We start from the raw sequence: 14090 nt of genomic DNA on the forward strand, positions 1-14090 counted from the left end.
TTTGGTACACAAGGTCGGTTCAGACACAGGCAACACCTTCCATGAGTAGGTAAAAAGCCACTTAACTCAAAACAGGGGGACTTAGTGCATCTGGCCTGGTGTAATATCGAGAATAAGAAGACAGAGGTCCTTCTCTTCACATTGGCCAAAGTCTTTATCAGACACCTGGTGTCCTTAACAATACATTGAGTATACACGTCTGTAACCTTCCCACCTGACTGATCCTGACCAGCAATCTGCTAGTTGTATATCTCTGCCTCAGATGTATCACTGCACGGCATCAACTGTCCTATCAGATCTTCATATTCCCATTCTGCTTCCACATCGGGAGAACGGATCAGACTCTAGCGCACTGCATTGCCAGTCAAGTCATTAAAGGTTCCATACCTGGAGGCCTGGTTACTTCCATGGACTTCTGAATATTCAATTTTAAATTTAAAGAAGAATAATGAAAGTCTATAATGTATTTTTGGAAGTATTTCCCTTGACTTCAGCTAACAAGAGTTAGTGAGTGACAACAGCACTGGCCAAATGTCTGTTACCATAGATGTGGTTCAATGAGCAAAGCCCATATCTGAAGTGAAGGAACCAGTCCCAATAATTCATAGCAAGGAAATGCCAGATACTTCATCCTCCCACATTAACCAGAGGGATACCTCTTTCTGAGGCTGAGTCCTATGTAGGAGATGACGAGGATCATAAGTCATGGAATACTCAAGTGAAGATATTGTCCTCTATTCATCGGGACCTGTGAGCCAATCAGACCAGTGTTACAATACTTCTATGTTATTATTCTAACACATCTATCTCATTTGCAGCAATCACAATGTGCTGCTGCCTGCATAAGTAATTTACTGTAAAGAGGTTGTGAAGTCCCAACTTACAAGAGAATGCAAAACCCTGCCCTAAGCAGAGGTGAATCTTCTTTGATATCCTTAGCAAGTATTCTGGATGTCATAAATATGACAAATATACCGCCGTAGCAACTGTAGCAGTGATGCTAATGGGCCAGCCCAGGACCCACGGCCGAACCATAAATTGGTTGACTATTGACCATAGCTGCCACAGCCGCAATGCTAAGGGGGCGCCTGGGCCCAGGAGGCGCGGTAAAGTCCCTCTATGTCCCTGCTGCTGCCCGTCCCTAAGCCTGCCTCACCTGGCCAATTCACCTGTGTGTCCAGGGAGAGCACTGTCCTATCTTCTTCCTGCATGAAGATATGTGACATCAAGTGACACATCCTGGCCAGCTCTGAGTGGAGGTCCAGGGCACCTACTCACAAAGGATACATCTTCTGGCTCCACTAAAAGCCTAGGGCCAGGAGAATCCTCAAACCAGCCTATCATGTTCATACTTGATGGCAACGTTATTGTCCAGGAGGACTGCAGAACTCCAAGTACTGTCCTTCAAGGATTCCTAATTTTCTCCTCGAGGCATCATGTCACTTTCCTGCCCAGCCTTCTTTCAACGATTTCTACAGTCTACAGAACAAAAGGGTCAAATTGTCCACATAGATCATTGACTCCATGAGATGCTGTTGAGTCTCTCCGGTCATGAAGTTCCAGACTAGCTTCTTTAGATGAGCTCTGTCACGTCTATCAGTTCTACAGAGCATCCACGTGGTCCTCTCCATCCTCATCTATAGATGTCTGCAGGATGGACTTCTCTGCCTCCTAAGGTTTTAGCCTTACACAAGGTGGTGCTGCAACAGGCGACTAAGATCCCTCCCCATAAGTCCTGCTTGCTAAGTCCCATATGTGTTCTGCCAAACGGACGAAAAGGAAAGAAGAAATTTGCTTACCAAAATTTCCATTTCCTTTAGTCCGTGAGGCAGCACAACTTTCCCGCCCTTAAATGATGAAACATTATTGCTATATACCATATACTATAATACAGCCCTCCTATGTACAAGACCATAACTACTCTAATACTGCCCCCACCAGGTCTTGTCTCTCTTCTCACCCAGGTAGCCCCTCTCAATGTCTGTTACCCCCTTCTCACATAGTAAACTCTCACAAATCAATCCCCCTGCCCCCAGGTCTAGTTCCCCCTCTGCCCCATGTCATGACAAGGTCCCTGAGCTGCAAGGCTGTACAGCTTCTACTATGTAGGTCATGAAGCGCTGTGTGCCTACTGCACATATGTTTTATTTCTTTTTTGCCGCAAATCACAACCTCAGGTGAAACAGCAGGGAGGGGGACGCAACCTAAGGCTCTGCGGGCCGTGGGTTGTTCACCCCTTGTCAGGATCAGTGGATCCTCTGGACCACCGCGGGAGGTGGAACTAGCCGACACCTGGGACCGGAGCCCAAGTGGCACCTGGTTTTCACCAGAGCCCGTCGCAAAGCGGGTTGGACTTGCTGTGGCAGGATACCACCAGGTCGTACCACAGGTGCGACCAGCCCGCAGTGGCAGCCGAGGTAGAGGTACTTTAGCGGATGACAATCTCGTAGTCAGGTCCAGGCACAGGATCAGGGCAGGCGGCAGAGATGCAATGTCAAGTCCAAGTCCGGGGTCAGCAACGGGAGGTCCAGGCAGGTGGGAACGGGAACACAGGCACACGGAACTGAGCAACACGGAGGAACTCGGGTAACACGGCAACACAGGACTCAGGAGCGGGAACACACAGGAATACACGGGAACGCAGGAACACACAGAAACGCAGGAACACACAGGAACGCAGGAATACACAGGAACGCAACTGAAAATTGGAAGAAAAGAAGTGTGCTATAATGGACCGAAAATGAGGTACCTCATTTTCGGTCCATTATAGCACACTTCTTTTCTTCCAATTTTCAGTTGCTTAATTGCCATTGTGTGGACCAGTTAACACTAGAGCTGTGCTCGCCCCAATAGTCTGTTTAATACACAGGAACGCAGGAATAATCGCTTGGAAGCTTTCTCTTAGGCTATGAGGCACAAAGATCCGGCAGGGCTTACAGGAAGAGGCAGGCTTATGTAGAATTGGGCAATATGGGCAGCGCCAATTAATGGCGGGCTGGCCCTTTAAATTTGGAGAAGGTGACGCGCCGGAGGGGAGCAAGCCAGGAGCCGGGACGGGTGAGATGCGCTGGCGGCACGTTGGCGGCACGCTGGCGGGGGCAGGGCAGCACGGGTGTGCCCGCGATGTGGGTCGAGGGACCACCCGTGACACCCCTGATCTAGACCAACCCTTAAAAAACAGTCCCACAGCATTATCCCTTCTTCATCAGTTTACTGGTTGTACAATGGAGTCATTCTCTTGCATTCAGCCATTTACCAAACCCCTAAGTGCGATTCATCACTCCACAGAAAATGTTTTCAATTGTGAACATTACTGTGACATTATTGTGCCCAATACCACTCCAACCGGTGCTAGGCATTGTGCATATAAGGCATCTAGTTCCAGTGCACAGGTTTTTTGTACGTGATAAAGCTAAGCAAAGATATGGGACTCTGCAGTGTTGCCGCTACTGAACTGCCTTTTCACATTTAACTGTCACAATTTTTTGCAGGATTTGTACAAACCAGCTACCTACCCACTGGTATACTATGTAGCTAGGTAGGAGCTGGCTGGAAGCGGTTAACTGTTTAGATGCTACAGTAATATAGTAGTATTTACCTGATGCACAACACAGGGTGTGGCACAGGAGGGCACGGTGTATTAGTCTCCCATAAGTCTAAAAGTCTTATTACATATAAAACAACATATAATTGAAAAAAGTGGAAATTGGTTAAACAAAAAAGTTATTGCCATGTCTGTAACATCCCGTACCATACAAATAAATTATAATAGAACCTGCATAGTGAACACCGTAAAAAAAAAAAAATAATAAATTGCAAAAGTCATAACTTTGTCTATCTTACCGAACAGAATAAACAGATCAAGAAGTCACAAATGGTACCAATAAAAAATACAGCCAAAATTAACCCATTACACAGCTTTATAGATGGAAAAAATTAAACAGTCGGAACTCCCAGTTTATGTTGATGCAATAAGGGATATTTTTTTTGTCCCCAAAAAATGTTTTCACCCTTCAAAATTTGAGTGGACTGCAAAATAAGATAAAAATCTCCTTTACAATTTCCTTAAAGCTAACCTGTCACAAGGAAAGTGATTTTTAGCTGGTTACAGGTTCAAATAGCCTATGCTATGCTGTTTTATAAATATGCCTTAGTCACCATTCTGATTCATTTTAGTAATTTATATAAGTTTAATTTACATTACATGGCTCCCTTCCAGCAGAGTGTGGTGAGTCCCAGGGGAGGAGCAGCTGCAGGACAGTCACTCACAGGAGGTATCTGAGACTATATACAGATAATAACAGACACTGACAAGTTATAATACAGTAAGTGAAAACAACTAAAGGCCAAGCAATGGCATATATTCTGATAATAGTGGCTGGTATAACTAAAAAAAAAGTTTTGTTGGTTTGGATTAATAACCGAGATGAAGGATATGGAGGACAGTTCTGGAACTATGTCTTAGCTTCTGTTGTTATTTCAAAGCTGATAAACAGCATCAAAAAATAGCTTTTTATTTAAAATCACATATAGGGGTTTAGTGTTTTTTTTTTTTAATTTGTCCTTCCATTCAGAAGATATGTCTATATGTGAATTACCTCATATCAGTCAGGGGGGCTAAATGTAAATCTCCTTTTACAAATTATTATTTGCAGAACCACTGGCTGGGCCAACCATGCCGCAACTTGGCTGGGTACTTTTAATGGACATGACCAATGCCAAATGGGCCACAAACAATGGCACACAGCCCGTTGTTTGTGGCCAGTGTGTGTCTTACTTGGTGTTAAAAATCCTTTTACCAGATATGGCTTTAACTCCACAATATAGGGAACTCTATATATCTTCTATAGGGATTTTTGTTGGTCACATTTGACACTTACTTCTTTTTAATAATTAGTGCCATTTTCTACCGTCTTGTCTGATATTTACCTCATGAATATCATGTATCTCTCTTCTTACAAGTACCTCAGCTAGCTTCACTGACTGAATCCTTCCCTCTCTCGTGATCTCACAATCCTTGCATTAGAACAATTTACAGGATTGTGGGGAGAATCACTAGTGAACAATCTTCCCATACTTTGGTTAAAAAAGCTCTTTCAATAAAGATTGTTTGACTTTGTAATATGCTTCTATATACACTAATTAAAAGAAAATGAAATGCTTTTGCATAAAAACATAACATGCACCTACTACATATAACATTTTCTATATGAATGTGCTGTATGAATATAACAAGTTAACACCCCATCGCCTCCTTTGCGCTAATTCACATATAAAATACAGTATTCACAAAACCATAGACTTCAAAGATGTGACATTTTTTTCCCCATGAAATGCTCTCCATTATATTAGGAACATTGGGAGCTATCATACGCACCAGTGTTTGATATCTCCCTCCACACCCTCACAGCCAGCGAGATGTGGAGATGGCCGAAAGAATAAATTACTTGCAAGTGCTAGCGATTATTAGTATAATTGCTGAGAAATCGTCAGCAGGAATGATCCTAATAAAACACTTCCAGTATACAGTATTAAGCAGCTATGTTAGGTTCACACTTCAACATTTGCCAAACGTTGTAAGGACGTGTCAGGATCCCGATGTATCCTTACAACGTATGGCATAGACGTATCCCACTGTATGCTTATACAGTGGGATATGTTGCCCAGGGACACCCCTCCCCCCTTGAATGTGGGTGGAAGAGAGTACATTGGCGGCAGCCGGCGATTGTTCTTATATGGACAGTGACATCACAGAGTTCTCCTTCCTGCCGAGTGACCTATTCGCTAGGTGGGGCTGTGGGGAGAGATACAATACGCTGCATCTGCTCCACATAGCCATTTATTGCCTCTGCTAAGCGCATACGTCGCTCAGGCAGAGGATGCTGAATGAAAAGATGTAGCTTGCTGTGTTTCCATTGTTTCCATCCTGTATTTTTTGACATACAGGAGGTATAGTGGCCACAATAGTCAACAACTATGCCTCCGTCTGTCACTATTTGTCAATGTATACACTAAGCTTATATGTCGGGTGCTTTCCTGACTTATACTCTTAGTGTATACAAAACGTGATGTGAACCCAGCCTTATGATCAAGCTTCTTTCATGACCCAGTGTGGTGGCATCATCATGCAGGGGACATTAGGAATGGAGGGTGGAAATTCCCTTGATTCAGGACCATCAATTACAGTAAAGATGGTATTCTAAGTGCTAAACTCTCTGCCTCCATGACTTTATGTAACCAGTTTACATCTCAGTTTATCTTTCATTTATTTTAGTAGAATACTTAGCCAGACTGAGAAAATATAAACATACAGTGACAAGGTTTTGTAACATAGTATAACTTTCGCCAACATAAAGTTCATAAAGTCCTGTATTTTTTGCCAATAACGGCAAGCAACAGGGCATTCCCACCATATATGAAGAAGCGTGCAGCAAGAGTTACATTGTATGAAGCAGTTAGGATCTTCCTAGGAAGATCCTAGGATCCTAGTCTGAGATTTTGCCACAGACACCAGTATTCCAATATAAGTACTCAAATGAGGATAGGCTAACAATATATTTGTGCTTTTCTTTCAAGGTTTCCTGCAAATGATATACATTTTTGAGTATCTAAAATGTACAGATTGCGGGAAAGCATGAGATTCTATATATAACAACAATGTACTTATATTATTGGCTACCATGAGGTCTAGGGAACAGTAGAGGAATTAGGGAACAGTAGAGTCAGTCTTCATGTTGGAGAAAGCATGAAGATGGTTTCTAGGGGAATACAGTGACAAATTACTGCCTCAATCTGTGCCCATTGAGGGTAATATGGTTTTGAGAAGATCTCCATGATATGTGCTAGCATTATAGCAACTCCTAAGCCCCGCTTAACTCTTGTACTAAAAAGTATGTCACTGAATCCTAAGGCTCTTACCTCCCCAAATAAAATACTTGACCTTAGATTAAATCATCTGCAACACTACTCCTGGTACCATGACAGGGAGGGTTTGGAATAAATATGTAACACCTGGATCTTTATCAGTTCCTACTGTCAGGCAGAGAAGTCCCTTTTCAATCGGCAGACAGTGCTCTATTTGTGGTACTGCTGGCTCTCAATCCTTGCTCCTTGGCTATTTGTTTATACTTCTGTTCTTTTATATATTTGGCTTATGTTCCTTGACTATTCTCCTATGTTTACGATTTTGTACATTTGTCAATCTTGTTACGCGTCCACCCTTCAGCACAGGAAGGTTGCCTAGGACACACAGAGGCATTAAGGCAGGGGTGTTCAGGGGGTGTCTAATGCCCCCATCACCAAAAAAAAATTAGGTAAGTGTCATCTTGATTGAATAGATCTGACCCATAAATGAGAGTTTATATGTTGACCAAGTATCAAGTTCCTTTTCTAAATGTGACATTAGCAGAGGATAATTTTCTTAATAAAGTGATTCAAAAGAGGGAGTCAGTTTCACCCATAAATATGGAATATAATTTGTAGGCCATTGAAAATCAAAGGTGGTCTTCACCAGTTACAGCATGTGATCTGAATAGATACATTTATGGCTAAGGATTTTGCATAGTTCATCTGAATGTCAGACACTTTAACTTGGATTGGATAAATTTGCCAAAGAAATTTGTAAAAAAAAAAAAAGTGGTTAAGATTGAAATAATAATATATCATTTTGAAAAAGTGCACATTTATGCTTAACGGTCCTACCTTAATGCCCTTAACAACGTGTAACATATATATATACATCACACGTCGGCTGCAGATATTCAGAGAGGGCTTCTCCACACATGGAGAGTGTTTGCTGCATATTGCAACAAACAGCCACCATTAGCACTCGTAATTGGTGCGACCCTGCATTCTGCCAATGGCGGCATAGCTGCCGATGACGTGCGGGCGCCATTATCTCGGTGGGTGCCGGCTTCTTGTCTGTAAACAATCTCTTTTAATCACATTTAGAGGTGGCAGAATATGAGGGACACACATTTTGGGTTTGAGGGACATTTTGACCTTTTGTCTCATTTTCTTTATGAAAGAAATCCCAGTGCCATCCATTAATATTATGTATTCATTTTTCAATTTTAAATCTACAATATGCCCTTTATTTCAGGTGACTGCTGTTTAAAATAAAAAAACAGGGTTTGTAACATAGGGCTTGAAAAAAAAAGAGATAAACATATCAGGAAACACATTTTGGCAACAAAGTGTGGAAAATGTTTGCAGAGTGGCCATTGTAACAAACAACATGACCACAAATCATATGGATCATCCATGGAAAAATCCTCTGCAGTGACATTGTCCTGGTCATTTATCTGGAATTTCCAAGATATAAATAACTTTTGGATACTTAGGACTTTGCAAATTAATTTCCAGTGAGTAGTGAAACCGCCGCACGGTATCAGTAGTTCAGTAACCCAGGAAGTCATATTTTTATTTATCTTGTATGAAATGTTGTTTATGGTAATGTTGTATCCAAACTCAGTTCTAAACATCCACAGCTGCAGGGATGTCATATAGGATGTAGAAATTGCATAAGAGACCAGAGCATTTCCTGGACACCTCCATGTTTACATTCCATTTGCTGTCATACATATTAAATACCATCAATAACATCCTGACTTTGCAATAATTTTGGGTAAACATACATGTCAGTAAGATTGTATGACTTGCCTGTGAATAAAATGTTACAGAAATACCGCAGATCATTTAAAATAAAAAGTGAAGTATAAAAATTACAGAGAAAAACAGTCAAAGATCCATTGATAAAGTGCTCTGAGATGCCATTATAAATGAACAACAAGCAAATTGTCCCCCCCTTTAAGTCCTTGGATTATTACTTTATTGTAGTGTCACTTGTCTTATTGCCTCGAATATTATTTGGATGCTGCATATTATTATTGTCTTTTTTTGGTGGTATTGTGTAGGCTTATGGACTATGAAGTATGAAGTCCATGAAGTATGGACTAATGTTGCAGTGTTAAATGGGCTTTATATGGAGACTTATAAGTGTATTTTACAGAAAAGGTACACAAAAAACCTGGGCAGTGAAAACATGCAGGTTTGGGGTGGCACTTTATATGTCAGACATAGGCAGACACAGAAAAATAGCTGAAAGCATTACATTGCAAACTCTCATTCTGTATCAAAGTGGTGGAAATACATATTTACAATTATAATAACACTTCAGCCATCTCATTGCTTTGGGCATGATTTTTGCACTGGGGGTGGAACTCTGGTCTCCAAATGCTGGAAACTCTATCATTTGCTACCATGTTACTTGCGCCTCGGGCTCCACAGGTGTGGTACCAGCAGCAATCCTCAGCTACATATCGGCCTCTACATGAACTCTTCTCTCATTGTTGCTTCATTGTCATCTTCCCTCTATCTCCCACCTGCTCCACTTAACCCTTTAAAGACCTTGCTCTTTTTTGTTTTTTCATTTTTATTTTTCACTCCCCACAATCAAAAATCTATAACTTTTTTTTAAAACGCAACGAGCTGTGCGACGGCTTGTTTGCCTTGTTTGCGTAACAAATTGCACTTCATAGTGATGGTATTGAATATTCCAGGCCGTGTAATGGGAAGTGGGAAAAAAATTAAAAATGCAGTGCAATTGGAGAAAAAACGCATTTGCAGCGTTTTCTTGTGGGATTGGAATTTACGGCTTTGACTGTGCGCCAAAAATGATATGTCTACTTCATTCACTGGGTCGGTGCGATCACGGGGATACCAAATTTGTATAGGTTTTTATAATTTTTTCATTCATTTACAAAAATTAAAAACTTTTTTTTTTTTAACTTTGCCATTTTCTGGCGCTTATAACTTTTTTATACTTCGGTGTACAGAGCTGCGGGTGGTGACATTTTTTGCAACTTCCGATGAAGTTTTCAATGATACCATTTTTAGGACTGTTCGACCTTTCTGATCACTTTTCATTAATTTTTTAATTTTTCAAAATGGCAAAAAAGTGCCATTCTCGACTTTGGGTGCTATTTTCAGTTACGGGGTTAAACATAGCGAAACCCCATTATTATATTTTGAATGATTTGGCATTTTCGGATGTGGCGATACACAATTGGGCTAATTTACTAATGGTCCTTATGCCGCACTTTCGTCGGGTTTCACGAATATTTCCACTTTGCGTCGTATTGCCCCGGGTTTTTGGTACACACGATCGGATTGTGGCGCATCAGCGCCGGCTATCATGCGGCAGAAATCGGGGGGGTGTGGCCGTCAGACAACCCAACGGTTTTGTAAAAACTGTGGAATTTAAAAACGATTTGTGTCGCAAGATCAGCACTTACATGCAACGGGAACAAGAAAGTGAACTCCGGCGGATCTCGGCGCAGCAGCGACACCTGCTTAATATCGGGCGCACGACCTTACTGAATACCGGCAGACCCAAATCCTCACGACTGGACCGGGTAAGTAAATGTGCCCCAATGTGATTTTCACTGTTTATTTATATTTATATCAGTTCTAGGAAAGGGGGGTGATTTGAATTTTTAGGTTTTTTTATTCAACATTTTTTTTAAACTTTTTAAAATATTTTACTTTTATTATTTTTCAGACACCCTAGGGTACTTTAACCCTAGGTTGTCTGATCAATTCTATCATATACTACAGTATGGCAGTATATGGGGATTTTCCTCCTCATTCATTACAATGTGCTGATAGCACATTTTAATGAAATGGCTAAAACGAGACAGCCTCAGGTCTTCAGAAGACCCAAAGCGGTCATGGTGATGGATCGCCACTCCCCGACGACGTCAGCTCCCATGCGCCGCCATCTTTTTGAAGATGTGTGAGTTAACATCCGCGATCGGTACTAGCACATTGTAATGAATGGGTTAAAATGAGACAGCCAAAACGAGGCAGCCTCGGGTCTTTGGATGACGAGCGCCCATGCGCCACCATCTTTTTGAAGATGTGTGAGTTAACACCCGCGATCGGTGCTAGCACATTGTAATGAATGGGTTAAAATGAGACAGCCAAAACGAGACAGCCTCGGGTCTTTGGATGACGTCACGGGGTGCAACGATCCGGGGCAAGATTTTGAAGCCGCCGGCTGCATTGCTGGTGGTGATCGGCGGGAAAACACCTGCGATCAGTGCTAGCACCGATCACGGGTGTTACTGGTAAGTCTTTGCTGCAATATGCAGCAAAAGACTTACCAGCTATGGAGAGGGCTCGGCCCTCGAGTCCTCTCCATGCACCAGGACCCAGAAGGGGTTATATAGGTGGATTTATCACTAAGATGGCCACCATTTACAATTACAATTCCCATGATGCATGATGTAAAAGACTGTGCTGCTCTGTTACCATAGTAATGATGTGTAACTGCCATCACTGCACATTACCTCACTCAGATGAATCTCACCACAACACTGGCCATACTGCATGTACTGCAACCAACCGACTACAGACAATGATGATCACATGACCTGCCCGGCCAAGTGTATGACATGTGATCACTGACCATCTTCTGTCCTGTGTCTCCTCCACAGGGACAAAGTCGCAGGATTGATTAAATGGCCAGTAGCATTTTAATTCTCCATCATAATGTATGACTGCAGAATTTTTCTTCTAAGGGAGGAAAAATTTTAAATAACAATTATATACATATTGGCTTGAATTTTTAAACCCTTAAAGAGAACCGTCAGGCAAAACTAAACTAAATATATTTTCATAAACTGCCATTAGAAAACATTGCCCCTATTCCTTCATTGTCCCTCTACATGCCTGTACTCTCAAACTATCAGGTCCTAAGGTCCTAATGTGACCAGCCTCATTTACATAATAAATAAAAGATGATTTTATAATGATTACTGTATGAATTGACTAGATAAAGGCTGGGATGGGATCCTTGTGAGCTGATGACAGATGTCCTTTAATGACCTGGCACTTTTTTGTTTTTTGTGTTTTCATTTTATCTATAAATATAATCTATAATCTATAACTTTTTTATTTTTACATGTAAAGAGCTGTGTGATGGCTTGTTTTCTGTGTAATGAATTGCACTTCATAGTGATGATATTGAATATTCCATGCCATGGACTGGGAAGCGGAAAAAAAAAATTCCAAATGCATCAAAAATGGGGAAAAGACGCATTTGCGCCATTTTCTTGTGGGCTTGGATTTTATGACTTTTACTATGTTCCCCAAATGACATGTCTACTTTATTCTTTGGGTTGGTACTGTCACAGGGATACCAAACTTATATAGGTTTTATCAGGGCCAACGCTATGGGTAGGCAGAGGTGGGCAATTGCAATTTGCTCCCTGAAAGAGGAGAATCTTCTTTCAAATGAATCTAGAATTGTGTTTCTAGGTGCCATGGATCCAGAGATATTCAGGTTTAAAGTGAGAATATCAGGTGCGATTTTTATATATAAAAATCATTCCCGACGGCATTTTAACAGTTAATATCTCCATTTTCCTGACAATTAAAAATACTTTAATGTGAGTTTTATGTAAAAAACGTATGTTATCAAGGCATTTTAAATGCACGTTTTGTTTAATAATTTGTGTTTGTCACAAAGTTACATGAGGGTGGTCAAATGTTAATTGCATCGCTTGGTTGTCTGCTTTCAAAATTATATATTCAGATATTTCAGTTTTAGTGATATTTAGTGAAATAACTGAATATCTGAATTATATATTCAGATATTCAGTTATTTCAGTTTTAGTGATATTATGATGATTTATTTATGTGAAAATATTAATATGGGACATTTGTGAACTCTACACATGTCCATCTATTACATTAAGGAGATGTTAAGGTAAATATTTTCTGTTTGGAGAACATTTTTTGCCATCAAAGTCAAATTTTAAGTATTTTTTTTATATAATGGGGCAAATTTATCAAGTGTCTGAAAGTCAGAATATTTCTAGTTGCCCATGGCAACCAATCACAGCTCAGCTTTCATTTTACCAGTGCCCATGAATATTGTAAAGGGAAGCTGTGATTGGTTGCCATGGGCAACTAGAAATATTCTGACTTTCAGACACTTGATAAATCTGCCCCAATGTTTCAGTTTGAATCAAAATTGCATAAAGGCGCCAACTTACTAAAGCAGCTCCTAGTACAACAGACGCAGCAGTGTTACACTGCTAGTGTTATCAGAAAGCTCCGATAATGCTAGCAAACACAGCAGCGCTGTTTAATAGAAAACACCGGATCGCGCTGTAAGCGCTCGGGCATATTCATGAAGGGGAGGGATTAGGCGGGATTAGTCTTGTGAAGCTTGGCAGTCACCACCGGCCCATGGAGTAGGAGGGCGGTCCTCAGATTGCCCCCTCATGAATACGCCCAACAGCTTACAGCGCGGTCTGGCGTTTTCTACTGTACAGCGCTGCAGTGTTTGCTAGAGTTATCGTAGGTTTCCGATAATGCTAGCAGTGTTACACTGCGGCTTCTGTTGTAGCACTAGGAGCTGCTCACTTTATAAAGCAGCTCCTAGTGCAGATTAAATAGGTAACAATTCCTCTTTAAGGGGTTAAAAAGACAGGGCATTCTAATAAACATTTCACACTAGGCTTTGCATTGTATTTCTGCCACTCAAAGTATATCAAATGATACCAGGTAGAAAGCTTTGGGTGAACATAGACTTATCCCTAACTATAATATTCCTTTAAATATTCTTATCTTCTTGAAACTATTTGTCTTTTAACCTCCCCAGTATCACATTTCAAGGTTAAATGTAGTTTGTGTGATGACCACCTGGGGGAGGTTTTGTGCCTCACACATGTTTTATAGACTATGTTTTATAGACAAGATAGGCAAGGAATTTTATAAAGAAAAAACTATGGGTGAAGTCAGATTTTGTTCTATTTAAGAATATATGAAAACTACAAAAACTTTGGATTCATGGGTGTTAAATATGCTCTGCTAGGAGCCCCCTAATACTGGCACTGGTGATTCCACCTCTAAGTTTATCCTGTATATAAGTGCTAAGTGATAAGATGGGAATACCTATTTAATGAAAGAAAGAGAAATTATACTGGAAATTTTATAACAGAATTATTTATCAAGCTGTTCATCTCCTCCAGCTTTATAATGTTTCTCAGAAACAAGTTCCCTTCAATCAGGGGGAGATT

This window comes from Engystomops pustulosus, chromosome 1, assembly GCF_040894005.1.
Source record: "Engystomops pustulosus chromosome 1, aEngPut4.maternal, whole genome shotgun sequence".
NCBI lineage: Eukaryota > Metazoa > Chordata > Amphibia > Anura > Leptodactylidae > Engystomops > Engystomops pustulosus.